Source organism: Xyrauchen texanus, chromosome 44 (genome assembly GCF_025860055.1).
Source record: "Xyrauchen texanus isolate HMW12.3.18 chromosome 44, RBS_HiC_50CHRs, whole genome shotgun sequence".
Lineage (NCBI taxonomy): Eukaryota > Metazoa > Chordata > Actinopteri > Cypriniformes > Catostomidae > Xyrauchen > Xyrauchen texanus.
Window position 1 is genome coordinate 828513 of NC_068319.1, and position 18231 is coordinate 846743.

Consider the following 18231-nt stretch of genomic DNA (forward strand, 5'->3'; position numbering starts at 1 on the left):
TACCCAGACCCCCCAGCCGTATTTTTCTTTAAAGTTTTTTCGACCAGTGCCAGTTTACAGCGGATGGAGCTACCCATGTGATGCCGAAAATTGAGAAGCGATCACTAGAATGTACCGTTGCTCGTTATTATGGTTTTATCATGTGTCTATGACATCAGGTTAGGACACGGTGTGACTGTGGCTGTCTGTAGCTCCTCTGTTTCTGTTTGATTTCCAAATACGCCATTAAAAACATGAAGGTTCCCTCAGTAACTGTATTGGGATCCTCATTGCAGCTGTGGAAACTAGTTAACTATAATTTACTACTAAGTATCATGTTATGAATATACACATACTAATTCAAAAACATAAAAGGTTTGCTAGATTCATGCGGCTACGTAAGGTGGAAATGTGTCATTACAGTCTGTAAAAAGTCAAATGTAAAAAAGTCAAATGTAAAAAAATTTGTCAGAATTAAGTTTAAAGCGGTTTCATATATTTGTCCCACTCCCTGAAAGATATGAATGAAATATATGTAAGTGTTGTGAGATATCTCACCGGTCTCTGTGAACGCTCTAGACTCTGTAAACCACAAACAAAACTGTGACACTTTCCACCTGTCAATCATTTTGCTCGTTCTCATAGTATTGCAGATGCAGCGCATTATTGAGACTTAATGCCATGTTGTTCATTCTAGTTGCCAGCTGAGGGCGCTGTTTCGCTACTGCTGTTTTTGCAAAAGCTTCTGTTCCATATCGGTCTCAACAAAGCTCATTTGGTACATTTTGGAGAGTAGGATTTTGGAAAAGGGGGTGTGGCTTATCCAACGGTTCAATTTGTGGAAATTCCAGAATGGCTAAAATCACTTACAGCACCTTTAAGTTGTTATTCACTGATGATCTTCTCCACCACAGCTATCAAATCTCATTTGGACCACTCTTTGTACCTTTATACGTTTTGGCGCTTCACAGTATAAATCGCCATCCACGTTCATTGTATGGAAAAGATCAGCTTGGACATTCTGCCTAATGTCAGATTTTGCAAAATGACAATGTAAAAGAGAAATCTAATTTGAATGAAAGACAGCCATGCAGGTTTGAAATGACATGAGGGTGAGTAAATAATGACATAATTTTAATTAATGGGTGACACTTTATATTTTGGCACTTTATAGCAGATATACAAAACAATTATAATCAAACATCCCACATTACTCCCTCCTTTTCCCATATGGCCTCGGCAATGTCAGTAACTAACAAACGTTCCATCTTCAGAGTAACAAAAATACATAAAGGTAGCATTAAAATAACACATGCAAACAAAGGGTGAACTATTACTTTAATCTTGACGGTAGTCGTTTCCATTATTTCCACAGAGTGTAATATGAGCACGGACAAACTTTATACGATCTGTATGATGAGATTAGATGTATATTAGATGGATCTATTTTTGACTTTGGCCGACAGACTGCCATCTGTTGCTCCTGAGAGTGAAGATCCCATTAGTGAATCATTCAGTGCTGATCAGGCCTGTTCGCTGGTCACAGTCACGTCTTAAATATGCATTACTGCATATCTGCTTACTGCACAGCGCACACGCCTTCTGTGCATGTGCATATATACAGTATATAGTTTGGATACAACAGATAGACTTCTTAAACTTCAGTTAACATATTAATAAATGTCTGTGTGCTTTTTAAAAGTGTGCTCCGTTCTTTATCAGATAAATCAGTTGAAACAGTAACATACAGTCGTGAAGAGCCGGACGAGGTGATCTGGGATGGTTGGAGTATCCGGGTAGTTTGTGGGTGTTCTGGGTCACCGTGTGGTGCGATGGTAGAGGAACTGAAGCGGGCAGCAGCGGTGGAGGGCCGGAGGTCACATGATGCGACACAGGAACCCTAAACCTGAGAGATGACCAGGTGCAAAACTGTTTTTACTAAGCATTGAATGCCAAATGATCCTTAATCATACATTTTCAGCATCTGTCACATTTTATATATATATATATATCTCATCATATCTAAATATACTTTATAACTCTCATTAGTTTTAAAAGTCTTGTTTCCATGGTTACTCTTATGAGAAACCATATAAAAGCTTAAAAAGCTGTCACTGTCAAGCGTTTTATAATTAGGCATAAAGCATTGTTGCAGCAGTTAAATTAATTTTTGTGCTAATCAACATTATGCCACAAATGCTAATGATTGTGCTTGAACCCGGAATATTCCTGTAATATAAAAGGATTACACTTTACAATAAGGTTTCATTCATTGACATTAAACAATTGAACATTAACCAAGATGAATAAATGCTGTAAAAGTATTGTTAATTGTTCGTGTGAACTGATGTTAAAAGTGCTGTAAGCGATTTTAGCCATTCTGGAATTTCCACAAAATAAACGGTTGGATTAGCCACGCCCCCTTTTCCAAAATCCTGCACTCGTAGATACCCAATGAGCTTTGTTGAGACCGACATCATGCAGAAACAGTTGTTAAAACAACAGCGGTGAAACAGCGCCCTCAGCTGGCAACTGTTATGAACAACATGGCATAAAAATGGCATTAAGCCTCAATAATTCACACGCTATGACAACACGCAAAATGATTGACAGGCAGAAAGCCTCTCGCGACACTTATTTCATTAATATCTTTCAGGGATTGGGGAATAATTTTTTGGCATACCTTTCCATGAACAAATCGCTTACAGAAACTTTACAAAGTGTTACCCATAAAACAAAGTCTAAATTAGTTTTGAGACATTTTATAATGCATAGTTTAATTGTTTATGTTTTGTAGGTTATGGTACGTCTTTTCTTTGAAGTCGGTGTTTGTGTGGATTGGTTTATACCAGTATAATGTTTTTAAACACTGCTCCAACCTACTTTAAATTCAGAACTATTCATTTCACAATATTAGTTTTTAATTGTTTTTAATTCAAGTGCAACGTAATATGAAGACAGACTTGTCATTATTTTTTGTTTGTGTCCATGAAGGTCCAAAATAGCCAAATTAAATTATGAGCCTTTTAAATATTCACTCCAAAAATAGTCATTGCCACATGTGTTTTCATTAGACGGAGTCGCGAGTTTGTATCCAGGGTGTGCTGAGTGACTCCAGCCAGGTCTCCTTAGCAACCAAATTGGCCCGGTTACTAAGGAGGGTTGAGTCACATGGGGTAACCTCCTCGTGGTGGTGATTAGTGGTTCTCTCAATGGGGCGTGTGGTGAGTTGTGTGTGGATCGTGGAGAGTAGCATGAGTCTCCACATGCTGAGAGTCTCCGCGGTGTCATGCAAAATGAGTCATGTGATCAAATGCGCGGATTGACGGTCTCAGAAGCGGTGGCAACTGAGACTCGTCCTCCGCCACCCGGACTGAGGCGAGTAACCGCGCCACCACGAGGACCTACGAAGTAGTCGGAATTCCAAATTGGGAAATAAATAAATAATTGAATAGAAATGACTAGGGCTGAGAAATGTAATGCATTAATTTGTTGACTGTTTAATGCAATACATTTGTTTTTACAAAATTAATGCAGCATGCGTTTTTTTCCCCTACTTCCTGAAATGTTACTTATGTTTTTCCTAACTTCCTGTGACTAAAATTGGCTTTAAATTGGCTTATATAAATTTCCAGGCAGTACACGCTGGACTCGAATGCAAACTGATTGTGTGGAGCAGTGCACGCTTATTCATTACACGGATGCATGTCCCGGGCATAATAAACACGAGTGGATTTACTGTATGGCGAATGCCAACTTCACTCACAAGTGTGGGTAAAATATGGGCAATCTGCCATACTGTATCTCTTCGCATCGCCCAAAAATGCTCGCTATTAAACTTTTATTTATATTGTCAAGCCGGTTCTCGCCGCCTCCTTTCCCTTATAACCCCTTTACACTGGTGCCGAAACCCGGGAGGGCGGAGGGATGCCCATCGCAAACTGGCATCCAAAGCCGCATTAAGTTTGTTTTATTGAATGTAACAAGTGCATCAGAACTGTGCGATTGGTGAAAACGGGGGTCAGAGGTGTTTCACGACTGATTTACCACACAGTGAGGTAATTATTATTGAATTCCTGCTCCGCTCTGGTTGGTGGCAATAGCATCCGCTAATGTGCGGCCCTTCAGACCAAAGCGGTCTTCATCGCACAAGCCAATTGTCTTGGAACCCGCGGTGTATGGCGTGCCCACCGCGGGTGCTGGAACAATCAAGAGTGGCAAGAATCCATGCGCATCTGTTTCCAGAGAGGCAGAAAAGGTTCCTCGGTGCCTTTGAAGTGCGATGAAGGAATGCACGTCTATGAGCTGGCAGTCCAAAAATATAAACCTCTTCCCAAACGCTTTTGCCAGAGCAGACGTGTAGAGCGCACAAAAGCACGCTCACTTTTCTCATGAGAGATAACGGTGCTTTATATGAATCATTTTAATGCAACCCTGAATTTACAGCCATAACGCCATGACAACCAATGCAAAAGAACGCATTTGTCGCAGTTCAGAGAAATGAAAAGTGATTCACTCTGCCACGGGACCCCCCCGAAATGAATGTAAACTAGACTGTGATTCAGCTCAGGGCACGTTACTTCATTGAAGTCTACCAAAACATCAATAAAGAACAAAAAACATGCAGCGTTCACACGACCAGGACAGATGGATAGAAGTGATGCCAGCTTCATGCCACGGATAACCCATCTTTTGCCACTCTGATATTTGACTGAATACAAACGTACCTTCATTTTCTCCAATCATAGATGCATGAACAGACACCCTTTCTATTTTTTGACTACTTCTACGGTATTACTTTCAGACATCAAGTGAACGCGCTCGCCATTTTCAGCCCAGCGAGAACGTTCCCGAGAAATGAGGTCGTTTAGGTTCTTAAGAGACTAGTAAAATCAGCACCCAGTACCTGTTGTTATTCTGCGGTAAGGTTAGGGAATGGCATGTGGAGTCCGTTTGGAGAGAGCAGGTTCTGATGGTTCTGTGCATTGGACTGCAGAATAGACGTTTGGCTGGACTGGTGTAATGTAAACACACCTTATACATCCACAGAAGACAAACAAGACAATTATTTCTGCTTTTGACCAGATTCAAGACACTTTTACAAAAGCTGACTACTTTCAAGCCCTTTTGACATTTAATCATGTGCAGGATATCAATTATAGATATCTACATTTTTATTCTTGATTCTTAAAATAGAATATCGCTAATGGAGTTACCACTAGAGAATTTGTTAATTTGTTTTCACTAGTAAAATCTTTCATTCTTCATCATCGCTTGTGAAAATATTATTTTTTTATTTTATTTTGTATTTTGTACTTTATTTATCCCCTTTTCTCCCAATGTTGGAATGCCCTATTCCTACTACTTCGTAGGTCCTCGTGGTGGCGCTGTCACTCGCCTCAATCCAGGTGGCGGAGGACGAGTCTCAGTTGCGTCCGTGTCTGAGACCGTCAATCTGCGCATCTGATCACGTGACTCGTTGTGCATGACACCGCGGAGACTCACAGCATGTGGAGACTCATGCTACTCTCCACGATCCACACACAACTCACCACACGCCCCATTGAGAGAACCACTAATCACCACCACGAGGAGGTTACCCCATGTGACTCAACCCTCCTTAGCAACCGGGCCAATATGGTTGCTAAGGAGACCTGACTGGAGTCACTCACCACACGCCCCATTGAGAGCAAGAACCACTAATCACCACCACGAGGAGGTTACCCCATGTGACTCAACCCTCCTTAGCAACCGGGCCAATATGGTTGCTAAGGAGACCTGACTGGAGTCACTCACCACATGCCCCATTGAGAGCGAGAACCACTAATCACCACCACGAGGAGGTTACCCCATGTGACTTAACCCTCCTTAGCAACCGGGCCAATATGGTTGCTGAGGAGACCTGACTGGAGTCACTCACCACACGCCCCATTGAGAGCGAGAACCACTATTCATCACCACGAGGAGGTTACCCCATGTGACTCTACCCTCCCTAGCAACCGGGCCAATATGGTTGCTAAGGAGACCTGACTGGAGTCACTCACCACACGCCCCATTGAGAGCGAGAACCACTAATCACCACCACGAGGAGGTTACCCCATGTGACTCAACCCTCCTTAGCAACCGGGCCAATATGGTTGCTAAGGAGACCTGGCTGGAGTCACTCACCACACGCCCCATTGAGAGCGAGAACCACTAATCACCACCACGAGGAGGTTACCCCATGTGACTCAACCCTCCTTAGCAACCGGGCCAATATGGTTGCTAAGGAGACCTGGCTGGAGTCACTCACCACACGCCCCATTGAGAGCCGAGAACCACTAATCACCACCACGAGGAGGTTACCCCATGTGACTCAACCCTCCTTAGCAACCGGGCCAATATGGTTGCTAAGGAGACCTGGCTGGAGTCACTCACCACACGCCCCATTGAGAGCGAGAACCACTAATCACCACCACGAGGAGGTTACCACATGTGACATCACCCTCCCTAGCAACCGGGCCAATTTGGTTGCTAAGGAGACCTGACTGGAGTCACTCACCACACCCTGGATTCAAACTCACGATGTGTGATAGTCAGCATCAATACTCGCCGAGATACACATTCTTGATATCAAATATATAAATGTAACTAATAACAATCATAACTCTTGATATCTGTAACAGAATTTTTACTAGTAGACTTTCACCATAATCTGTCATTCACTCCTGTTCAAAATGCAGAAAAGATGGTTATGTCAGAAAAATTCTGATTCTAAGCTTTCAAATGATACCTCATATGCTCGACTTATGTATACGGAGAATTTAACGTTTTAAGCGTAAACGTTTTTCAGGGATATAGCGCCCCCCTTTGAGAGTTTAAGGGGTTAACTAGTAAAAATTTCATTTTTATATCAAGAATGGGTATTTCCGTGAGAGATAGAGAACTAACATTTTCACTAGTAAAAATGTCATTATAAACTGTAGATATTTATCATTTATATTCTGCGCGGTTAAATGTCGAAAGGGCTTGTGATTCTATGACAACTGTTACTGTATAATGAAACAATGGCTACTTTAGCCGACACGGTCATCAAACAAAAAACATTCTCAAAGCTTCCTACACTGTTTATCCATGTTATTAGTGGCAATACCTTGCAAAGCAACACTATTGTAATCTCACATACTTATTATTATTCTTCCGTACAAAACTTCGGCACCTAACTCGTCCCGCACCGTTTGGCATAGACCCACGAATGAGGTGTCAAATCGAACGGCCTATTGAGGACACGTGTGCTATGACTTTTCTAAGCGATCGGGTGTACGATGTTCGCACAGCGGACGAAAAAGCGGCCAAAAAAGTCCCATTGACTTAACATTGCAGAATGTTCAGAAATTTAAATCCAAACTGACGTTTTCACACACACCTTTGGTGTCTACCAAAGGGCCTGTCAGCCCTGCGTCTCTCCCTCTCTCTCTCCCTCAGAGGATTTATATTATCAAGCAGCCAATAAGTAATGACCTAAAATCTTCATAGCCACACCCTAAAACATGCTAAAAACATGCTAGCATCATGATAACACATGCTAGCATCGCCTAGCAAAGTGCTAAAACATGCTAAAAATGTCCTAGCATCATGTTAACACATGCTAGCATCGACTAGCAAAGTGCTAAAACATGTTAAAAACGTGCTAGCATCATGCTAACACATGCTAGCATCACCTAGCAAAGTGTTAAAACATGCTAAAAAAGTGGTAGCATCATGCTAACACATGCTAGCATCGCCCAGAGCCATATAGAGAGAGAGTTGCGACAACGGAAGTTCTAAATGCTTGATCGTCACGTCATTCACGTAGACTTCAGATAGTTCCAGGAAGTGCTTTTGCGGGCATTTCAAACTGTTAGAGTAGAGTGACAGAACTGCGATTTCTGGTAATTAGTAGTCAATAAATGCATTTATTTTATATATTTACGTAACACACCGACATATGTATGTAGCATGAGTATGTTGTTACAGCGATGTTGTTTTTTAAAGATCAAATCAGCTAATATTTGAGGATTAGTGTTCAAGCTACCGTTATTTGCCTCAACTTATTTCAGGCTAGGGTTTCTGTTGCCTTTTTATGTTACCTCATGTTCATTGTTTTCACTAATCTCATGGTAACTAATGTCATATTTATGACTTTTCAGATAGTACAGAGACAGGCTGGTGACAGGTGATTTCCAGCTCGCACCGCACAATGGGTCAATGAACTATTAACTATTAGCAGCAGTTACGGAAATGTACAATTTAGTGAAATTAAGCTTATTGTTTACAATTCTATATATAGTAATATAATTATTTATGTATTATAAATATTATATATCTAATGTATAATTCTTACAATACTTATTCATATACACAATATATTCAGCTTTAAAACAACTTAATCATACTCGTATATAAACTGCCGTTCAAAAGTAATGAGGCTGAAAATTCAGCTTGGCATCACAGGAGTAAATTACATTTTAAAATACATTAAAATAGAAAACAGTTATTTTATATTACAATATTACTTTTTGTATTTTTATTCAAATAAATGCAATAACTATTTACAGCAATTCCTGAATACATTTCTAATAAATTAAATAGCATGCCAAGCACTTTGTATGTGTCCTTTCTTTCATGTTGTCGTTGCATAGTCTTCACCATGGTTTGCTGTGCTGCATGGGGATGCTCCAATCAGCTCAGAGAAAGGTGTGCTGAATGTATGGCTTCCCCACTGACATGGAGAGGAGAAAAAATGGTTGGCTCAAGTCAGCAGGAGCAATCTAAATATAAATAAAAATTACAACAACAAAAAATGTGTGAGGTATTTGCAAAGATTTTACAATGAATAGGGTGTTCAGTTACTAACTTTATCCAGCTCCAATCCTTGCCTAATCTGTTAGTTATCCGATAACATCCCTTATCTCCTAATTTAATGAGTAATACTCAACTATAAGGTTTTAATTTACAAGTTATTTTTATTTAGATGTACTGATAATATACAGAATAAGATAATATTATTCTTTAAACGTCTCACCTTTTAAAAGTCGTGGCATAAGCGGTTTGTTCTGCTTCATCTCTATGGCGCGGCATGTGTTTGCTGCTACTTCCGGGAACTATTGAGAGGCTCCACGAGCCGCCATTGCTGTAAAAAAACGTTCCATTGGAGTCAATGGAGTTGTCGCAACTCTCTCTCTATATGGCTCTGGCATCGCCTAGTGACGTGTTAAAACATGCTAAAAACGTGTTACCATCATGCTAACAAATGTTAGCATCGACTAGCGAAGTGCTAAATCATGCTAAAAACGTCCTAGCATCATGCTAATACAAGATAGCATCGCCTAGCGAAGTGCTAAAACATGCTAAAAAAGTGCTAGCATCGGCTAGCGAAGTGCTAAAACATGCTAAAAACAAATATAAAACCTACATGCTACCATCATGAAAAAAACATGCTAGCAACATTCTATGACCATTATTTTAGTGCTTATCAACAAGTTAGAAAATGCTATTTGACGAGTTTTGCCACGGCAAGCACCACTCACATTCTCTTCAGGAAATGTACCTATCTAGTCTTTTTATTATGATTTCACAGTAGAAACGGTAACTGAACTGTCGAAGGCATTTTGGCTATTGTTACCATGGTAACAATACATTCAGATATAATCAGACATCTGCTGGAACTCGTTTGTTGTGCTGAAAGTGTTTCATACCTGTGTACATATCATCAGTGGGTGACTGATGCTTGGTCTCACTCAGGTCCAGTGGAGAGAGGTTATGCTGCAGTGGCTGAACTGTCAAACATTCAGTGAGTCCGTCCTGACTGATCTCAGCACTGCGTCTCAACTACATTCATACATCAATACTGAGCTTGAGTACATTTGCAACCAATTTTACTTCCATAATGTAACAGAGTGTAATATGCGATGACAGCAGACATGTAGGATGGGATTTGAATGTATCCAGTCAATTTTTGAACGAGTAAAACACGTTATCTTTGCTATAGGAAACTACAAAGTTGTTTCAGAGGCAGAGCAAGTTATTAATACGCATTAAGAACATCTTTCATCATTTTGACTTCATGCTGACTGCATTTCCTTTCCAAATTCTAATAAAGCAAACAAATAACTAGCTGGAGATAATGACTGGGATAATTGGCTGATAATCTGTTGCTTAATTGAGTTGAACGTTCAGAAGTTTGTCTTGAGCATATGGCATCACATCGCAGCTTGAAACACGGTTGCGTTTGCAGCTCCTGACCGGCAGCGCAGCGTGATATATTTAGTGACTCTAATAATATATTCAGTGTAATTCATATTAATTGTAGGTTCGAATGAAATGAATGTACACACATTGGACAGGTACGGTTCAAGCGGGGTGGTGGTGGTGGGTGGTGGTGGTGGGTGTCATTCTACATTATTTTTATCTACCTGAGGAATCTGTATCTATGGTGACGTGACCTTTATGTTTCTTCTCTGTGATAATGAACATCTCCTACACAATGCTGCTAACAAGTAACAAGTTTAGACACTTTGTTATCAACACCTCTCTTGAGAAATGTTACAGGTTTTGTGTCGGCCATACCAATGGTTTACATAGTTGTCTTTTACATATTCAGCTGAGATAGGAGAAAATACCATGGTAAAGCATCGGTGCACCCAACAATGTAAATTCAGTCATTGTTTACTCACTGCTGTGTTGTTCTAACCCGATATGACTTTCTGTCTTGTTCTGAACACAAAGGGAGAAACTGAATAAATGTTGTGATCAGTGATGAAGTCATACAATGGCAGTTTATGGTGACCACCTCTTCAAGCTTCAAAAGAACACAAAAGTATCATTCAGACATCTAATTAATTATTCATGAGACTCATGATTGTTATGAAAGTATATGATAAGATTTAATGAGAAACTGAAATCTGATGTGTTATTTAGTGTAACTGTTCACTGACTGTTGATCTTCGTGTGTGTTCATGATAGGACACGAGAGCAACAGTTCACTCAGACCCCTCACGACATTGGGGCGTTCAAGAGAAAACTCGTTTTGTTTATCTAAAAACAGTGATAGTGAGAACAGAACACAACAGCTGCACACAAAACAGAGGTCAGGGGCCGGTTGCATAAAGCTGTTTTAGACTAGTCTTACTAGTTCGTCAGTCTAAAATGTTGGTCTTAATTTTTTCAGTCAGTTGCATAAAAACTTAAGATCAGTCGAATTAAAGACCAAAATGTAAGACAGCACACCTCAGGATAACTTTTGTTTACATTCAGCTGAGCCAGTGGGGGCTGAAAGGGGCGCGAGTTGAGACTTGGTTGAAGACTTTGACTTCAAAAATGGTAACAAAATGTTGTGTTTTTAATTATTTGGGTTAAATCACTAAATGTGTTCATTAAAATACATTTTGAAGCACTGTAGTCCGCTAATAAGCAAATATTCTCAGCGAATAAATGTATTGAGCGTCCACTGTTGGCCATTTTTTTTTAAGCTGTTCAGTGTCTTATTTTCCCACAATGCAATGCAAATTAGACTGTCTGACTAAAGACAACTGTGAGTTTGTTTTATGCAACAGGCTTTCTATGGCGTCTTTAGCTAGTCAAACTAATTGTTAGATGCAGTCTTAAGTTAATGGCTATGTTTATGCAACCGGACCCAGAACTTACTAAACATGTCAGAAGAGTTTGTAGTTTCGATGCATTTCTATGCCCAGCCTTATTTTTTCAATGGAGTACTCTGAAAACAAACAGAAGCATAGAGGACGCTACAGGCAGAGACAGTCACACCGTATCCCAACCTGATGGCAAACGACACATGATAAAAGGTTAATTTTATATGTTAATCAGTTTTTGTCCTAACCAGCCGTGACGAGTGATGGTACATTCTATCCATCACTTGTTTTCTATTTTCGGCATCGTGCGGTTAACTGTCCGCTGTGAACTGGCACCGGTCCAAAAACCTTTCTAAAAAGTAAGGCTGGACATAGAAATGCATCAAAACTACAAACTCTTCAGACATGTTTAGTAAGTTCTTGTACTGTGGAGGAGGGCGGGGCCGGAATGATTCCCTCCTCCCCTTGCGGACGGCAGTCTTCCCTCGACCCCTCCGCTTTTCTGGCGGCCAGCAGGGCACTCCTCTGCCGTCCGCGAGGCGAGGAGGGACTGGACTCCCCGACTGCCTGAGCGATGGAGCCGCTGTCAGGGGACCCCTCCGCTTTTCTGGCGGCCAGCAGGGCACTCCTCTGCCCCTGACAGCGGCTCCATCACTCCAGGCAGTCGGGGAGTCCATTCCCTCCTCGCCTCGTGGACGGCGGACGTTCCTTGCATCCGGGCAGTCGGGCTACTCCGTCCCCCGGCGGATGGCAGTGGCACTCCCCTGGGTGGACGTTGGGCATCCCTCCGCCCTCCAGGGTTTCGGCACCAGTGTAAAGGGATTATAAGGGAAAGGAGGCGGCGAGAACCGGCTTGACAATATAAATAAAGTTTAATGGTGAACTTAAAAACACACAAACATAAACACATACAGGGCATCTGCCTGCCGTTCTCTCTCTCTCTCGCTCTCTCGAACAGCCGTCTCCGGTCGCCTTTTATCCCTCGTTCGCCTCATCAGGCTGATTGGAGTCCAGGCGTGCGTCATTCCTGTTGTCACAATCACTGTGGAGGACCTGTTTTAGATAAACGAAACGAGTTTTCGCTTGAATGCCCCAATGTCACGAGGGGCTGCGTGAACTGTTGCTCGCGTCCTATCATGAACGGTCGGTGAACATTTTCATTTTCATGAACATATTTCAAATTGCTTCTCATTAAATCTTATCGTATACTTTCATAACAATCATGAGTCTCATGAATAATTAATTAGACGTTTGAATGATACTTTTGTGTTCTTTTGAAGCTTGAAGAGGTGGTCACCATAAACTGCCATTGTATGACATCATCACTGAGCACAACATTTATTCAGTTTCTCCCTTTGTGTTCAGAACAAGACAGAAAGTCATATCGGGTTAGAACAACACAGCGGTGAGTAAACAATGACTCAATTTACATTTTGGGTGCACTAATGCTTTACCATGGTAAAACATTTAAGGCAAAACTTTTCAGTATGTACTTGTCCTATATCATGTAATCATGTGATTTGTCTGATGTAAGGAGACTGATACCTTCTTTCTGACTTGTTCCTTGAAGGAATGTGACTTGACGTGCTTGCGCAGCGAGCTGGGGTCTGTGTAGCGTTCGGTGCAGCCGCGGATCTGACACGCGTACGGTTTCTGCAGAGAGACACGCAGAGCAGCACAATTACATATAGTTTGCAGGTGTCTTGTGTGGGAGTGTTAAAGTGCAGTATTAATATCGGACTCACCGTGTCGACGTGCGTGCGCTGGTGTTTGGCACGATCGCTGGAGTTGCTGAAGGCTTTCTGACAGTTCGGGTGTTGACACACGTACAGTTTCTCACCCGTGTGGCTCCTCAGGTGGATTTTAAGGTTCTCAAGTCGTGAGAACGCCTTCTGACAACCCTCAAACTAGAAAGAGGAATATAAACCTGTGACACAACTAATGAAAAAGGTGAAGCCTGTTTTGAATTTGAGCCTATTTTTGCCATATGCAGAACACTGAACTGAATACAGGCTTTTAGGAAGCAGCGCATAAATGTAATGGAGGGAACGACTCATGCAAATGAGATAAATGCTAATTCAGGTGAGACACGAGGCCGTTTACACCTGGTCTCTGAGATGCGTCTCCTGTGACCCCTTGTGTTCAGATTTGGAGGGGAGGGTCTCTGATGACACACTGTTTCTCCCAGATGAGGTTGAAATGTAATCTAAGCACAAACGCAACATGTCAAGCAGGATTATCTGTATTAAAGGAGCTTCAGGTGTTCGTGTTCCTCACCTGTGTTGATATCAGACACACTGAGGAAGATTCGTGAAGCTCGTGTTATTGTGTCTGTATCTGCTTTTCACATTTTCTGATGGTTGTTTCCTTTTAAAGCTGCTCTTATTGGCACATTTTAACTGTTGTTTTAGAGCAGCGGTTGATTGACAGGTGAGGGGCGGTGCTCCGCTGCTGCCGGGACGCCTACAGGACGGATGATGTGCTCACGTGTGTTTTTCGTGATCACAAAACGTTTTAAAACCGTGTTTAGACCTGTATTAAGGGTAATCACCCAAAACACATCTTAATACCAGGTGGAAACAGAGTCTTTATGGCTTGCCAAAAAAACCCTTACGTTGTGTTACGGTCATTGTGACACGGACACCTCTTTTAATAAGCGCCCTTTTGTGCGTCTTTCCATGAACACTCCTTGAGGAATATCTCAAGATCTACTTCTCATAGTTCGTCGTGTTTGGGCTCGTTTGAATCGGGATATTCTGCTGTAAGTATCAATATATCATTGTCTATGCTACATTGATGTTTCAGGAAGTAATAAGGGAAAACGTGACAAAAAGACACTCGTGTTTATTATATTTATGTGTGTTTGTGGGAATTTCATCCACTAAACCTCACTGTAGTTTGACCTCTGAGTGAAACACATTCGCTCGTTGTATTGTACTAATCAAGACCTATCCAGCGATATGTAACACATGGATATCTCGACTTTTTGTGGTTTTACCAATCGTTGTGGTAACACATTTAGCAGATGCTAACGTTAACGCCGTTAACCCTAACGGCCATAAAAATTATGATTTAAACAACTCAACAGCTCAAATAACACACAAGTTTTAACAGAAAAATGAATGTAAGTGCTTGTGTTAAATTATAAGCATCACATTTTGCCTTTTAAACCCTCTAAAAATTGAACCCCATTGACTTCCATTGTAAGTGTCTCAATGCAACCTCCATTTCTGCTTTTTTAAAGAAAAGGAGAATTGTTGTGGTAATTAATATCATGCCATAAATGCTACAAACGCTTCAAAGGAAATCCTCAATGTTGTAACCCAGAGATATGTAGTATGAAACAGGCCTTATGTGTCGCATTGTGAGAGTGCAGAACTGCAGATGCATTTGCACTGGACATCATGACACAGATCGGCCAGGAGGGGTCAGTGAGAGTGCTTTTGCTGTTCAAATGACCCGTGAACTGTGCGGCTCAACACCTGCACAAGAGCAGTCCTGCAGAAGGACGAGCGCTGGAGAATTTGTCTCTTTTGGTTTCCTGTTGTGTGCAGTTTCAAGATATCTTGAGTTGTTGCGTTGCAAATTTGTTATATAAAACCAACGGCACTACTCTGTGCAATTTAAGGTCAAGCTATACTTACATTTACATTTATGCATTTGGCAGATGCTTTTATCCAAAGGGATTTACAGTGCACTTATTACAGGGACAATCCCCCCGGAGCAACCTGGAGTTAAGTGTCTTACTCAAGGACACAATGGTGGTGGCTGTGGGGATTGAACCAGCAACCTCCTGATTACCAGTTATGAGCTTTAGCCCACTACGCCACCACCACTCCACCATATAGTTGAATATAGTTAAACTATTCAGCGCATTGCTGTATAACTGTGTATTTCCGGACCAGAACAGTTTTCTAATATGCATTATTAAATAAACAAACTAATGTGCAAATATGTAGAGAAGATAATTGATTTCATGCATTCTGTTCGGTCCAGATCAATGATCCTGGAGCTCAGTATAAACTCAGCGCCACACAGTTAGTGAGGCTTCAGAGATTCACAATGAGTCAGAGTTCAGAGTTCAACAGCAGCTCTAAAATTATACAATTAAAGTTGATGCGTTAATTCTTAAATATTCTTTCCATTCATGAGCAAGTTGCGAAACCATCTGTAAATACTCACATAGGATATTGCAATGCCGTATGTCAGAATGGGCACAGATGCATGTGTCGCTCGTGTGCCGCTCGTTTGCCGCTCGTGTGCCGCCCGTGTGCCGCCCGTGTGCCGCCCGTGTGTCGCTGTTAGACAGAGAGAAATCTACTTTGTCATGTTATAAGTTTGGCTTTGTTTAGATGAAATTTCGTCATCATTTACTCACCCTCATGTTGTTCCAATTCAGTCATCATTGTTCCAATTGTTCCAATTCAGTCATCATTTACTCACACTCATGTTGTTCCAATTCAGTCATCATTGTTCCAATTGTTCCAATTCAGTCATCATTTACTCAACCTCATGTTGTTCCAATTCAGTCATCATTGTTCCAATTGTTCCAATTCAGTCATCATTGTTCCAATTGTTCCAATTCAGTCATCATTTACTCACACTCATGTTGTTCCAATTCAGTCATCATTGTTCCAATTGTTCCAATTCAGTCATCATTTACTAACCTTCGTGTTGTTCCAATTCGGTCATCATTTACTAACCCTCGTGTTGTTCCAATTCGGTCATCATTTACTAACCCTCGTGTTGTTCCAATTCGGTCATCATTTAGTCACTCTCGTGTTGTTTCAATTCGGTCATCATTTACTAACCCTCGTGTTGTTCCAATTCAGTCATCACTTACTAACCTTCGTGTTGTTCCAATTCAGTCATCATTTACTCACCCTCGTGTTGTTCCAATTCGGTCATCACTTACTAACCTTCATGTTGTTCCAATTCAGTCATCACTTACTAACCTTCGTGTTGTTCCAATTCAGTCATCACTTACTAACCTTCGTGTTGTTCCAATTCGGTCATCACTTACTAACCTTCGTGTTGTTCCAATTCAGTCATCACTTACTAACCTTCGTGTTGTTCCAATTCGGTCATCATTTACTAACCCTCGTGTTGTTCCAATTCGGTCATCGTTTACTCACCCTCGTGTTGTTCCAATTCGGTCATCATTTACTCACCCTCGTGTTGTTCCAATTCAGTCATCATTTACTCACCTTCGTGTTGTTCCAATTCAGTCATCATTTACTCACCTTCGTGTTGTTCCAATTCAGTCATCATTTACTAACCCTCGTGTTGTTCCAATTCGGTCATCATTTACTCACCCTCGTGTTGTTCCAATTCGGTCATCATTTACTCATTCTCGTGTTGTTCCAATTCAGTCATCATTTACTAACATTCGTGTTGTTCCAATTCAGTCATCATTTACTCACCTTCGTGTTGTTCCAATTCAGTCATCATTTACTCACCTTCGTGTTGTTCCAATTCAGTCATCATTTACTAACCCTCGTATTGTTCCAATTCGGTCATCATTTACTCACCCTCGTGTTGTTCCAATTCGGTCATCATTTACTCACTCTCGTGTTGTTCCAATTCAGTCATCGTTTAGTCACTCTCGTGTTGTTCCAAACCTGTATAACTTTCCTTTGAGTGGTGACTGATTTTGCCTAATAACTCTTTTGTGTTTCACAGAAGAAAGAATTTTATACTAGTTTGGAACAACATGAAGGTGAGTTAAATGTTGTATTTTGGCTTCACTATATGCAACTCATAATTGAAATGAATTTAAATTGACTGAATTCTGTTCACAAGACTCTAGACTGTCATTTAAGGGTTAAACTTCTGCTGCACCGAGTCACATGACACAACAGCATGACATTGATTACCTTGAAGCACTCTTACAGACGCAGCGCCAACAGAAGTGCCTCTGGTGAGAAAGTATTTTAGTATTTTCATTGAAACCTGTTTGACAGTAGAGGCGAGTTTCTAATTTCGTTTGATATTCGGCTTTAAAACACATTTTGATTGCACATCAGCGTGCTGATAAACATGATGTCCACATATGTGGATTTTGAGACTTTATTCCCTCAAAAGTCGAAAAAACATTTTGAATAAATGTCAACAAATCTGTGGGTCATTTCGCTTCATTTTAATATAAACTGTATCATCTTTGTCCGTTTAATGTCCAGACAGGAATGCCGGAGAAAACGCTCACGGATGTCAAAATGTTGTGAACAAACTTCTTTCGCACATAAATATATCATCAGAAAAATGACTTCACAGATATCTGATATTCCTGAGCACAGAACTCATCATATTTAATTCAGTGTGTTGGGTTTATTAATTGCCTGTTTTTCTTGACTTTAATTTCGGTTCTAACGACCCTCATTCAGTTTCAAATGCTAAACTGAGTGTTTGTTGTGCAAAGGGACTATTTGCATTAGTTTATTATCATCAGAAAAAGCAGACGACAGTCGTAAGTTCAGGACTAACTGGAAATAAATAAGAGGAATTCTGTTCTTTTTTTCCTTGCATTTCATTGGCTGAGGTGATGTTTCCTCGTTCTACTCCAGTCTGGCGTTTAGTTGTGTGGAGTACTCGAGGGTCATGCCTCATTACATGCTGTTTGTTTGAGATGCCGAGTGTCTGGGAT

At 41.0% G+C, this 18231-nt stretch overlaps 1 pseudogene; it reads right to left on the reverse strand.

The window, feature by feature from the left end:
• Positions 1-18231, reverse strand: part of LOC127636315 (zinc finger protein GLIS3-like) — a 38210-nt pseudogene that overhangs the window by 942 nt on the left and 19037 nt on the right.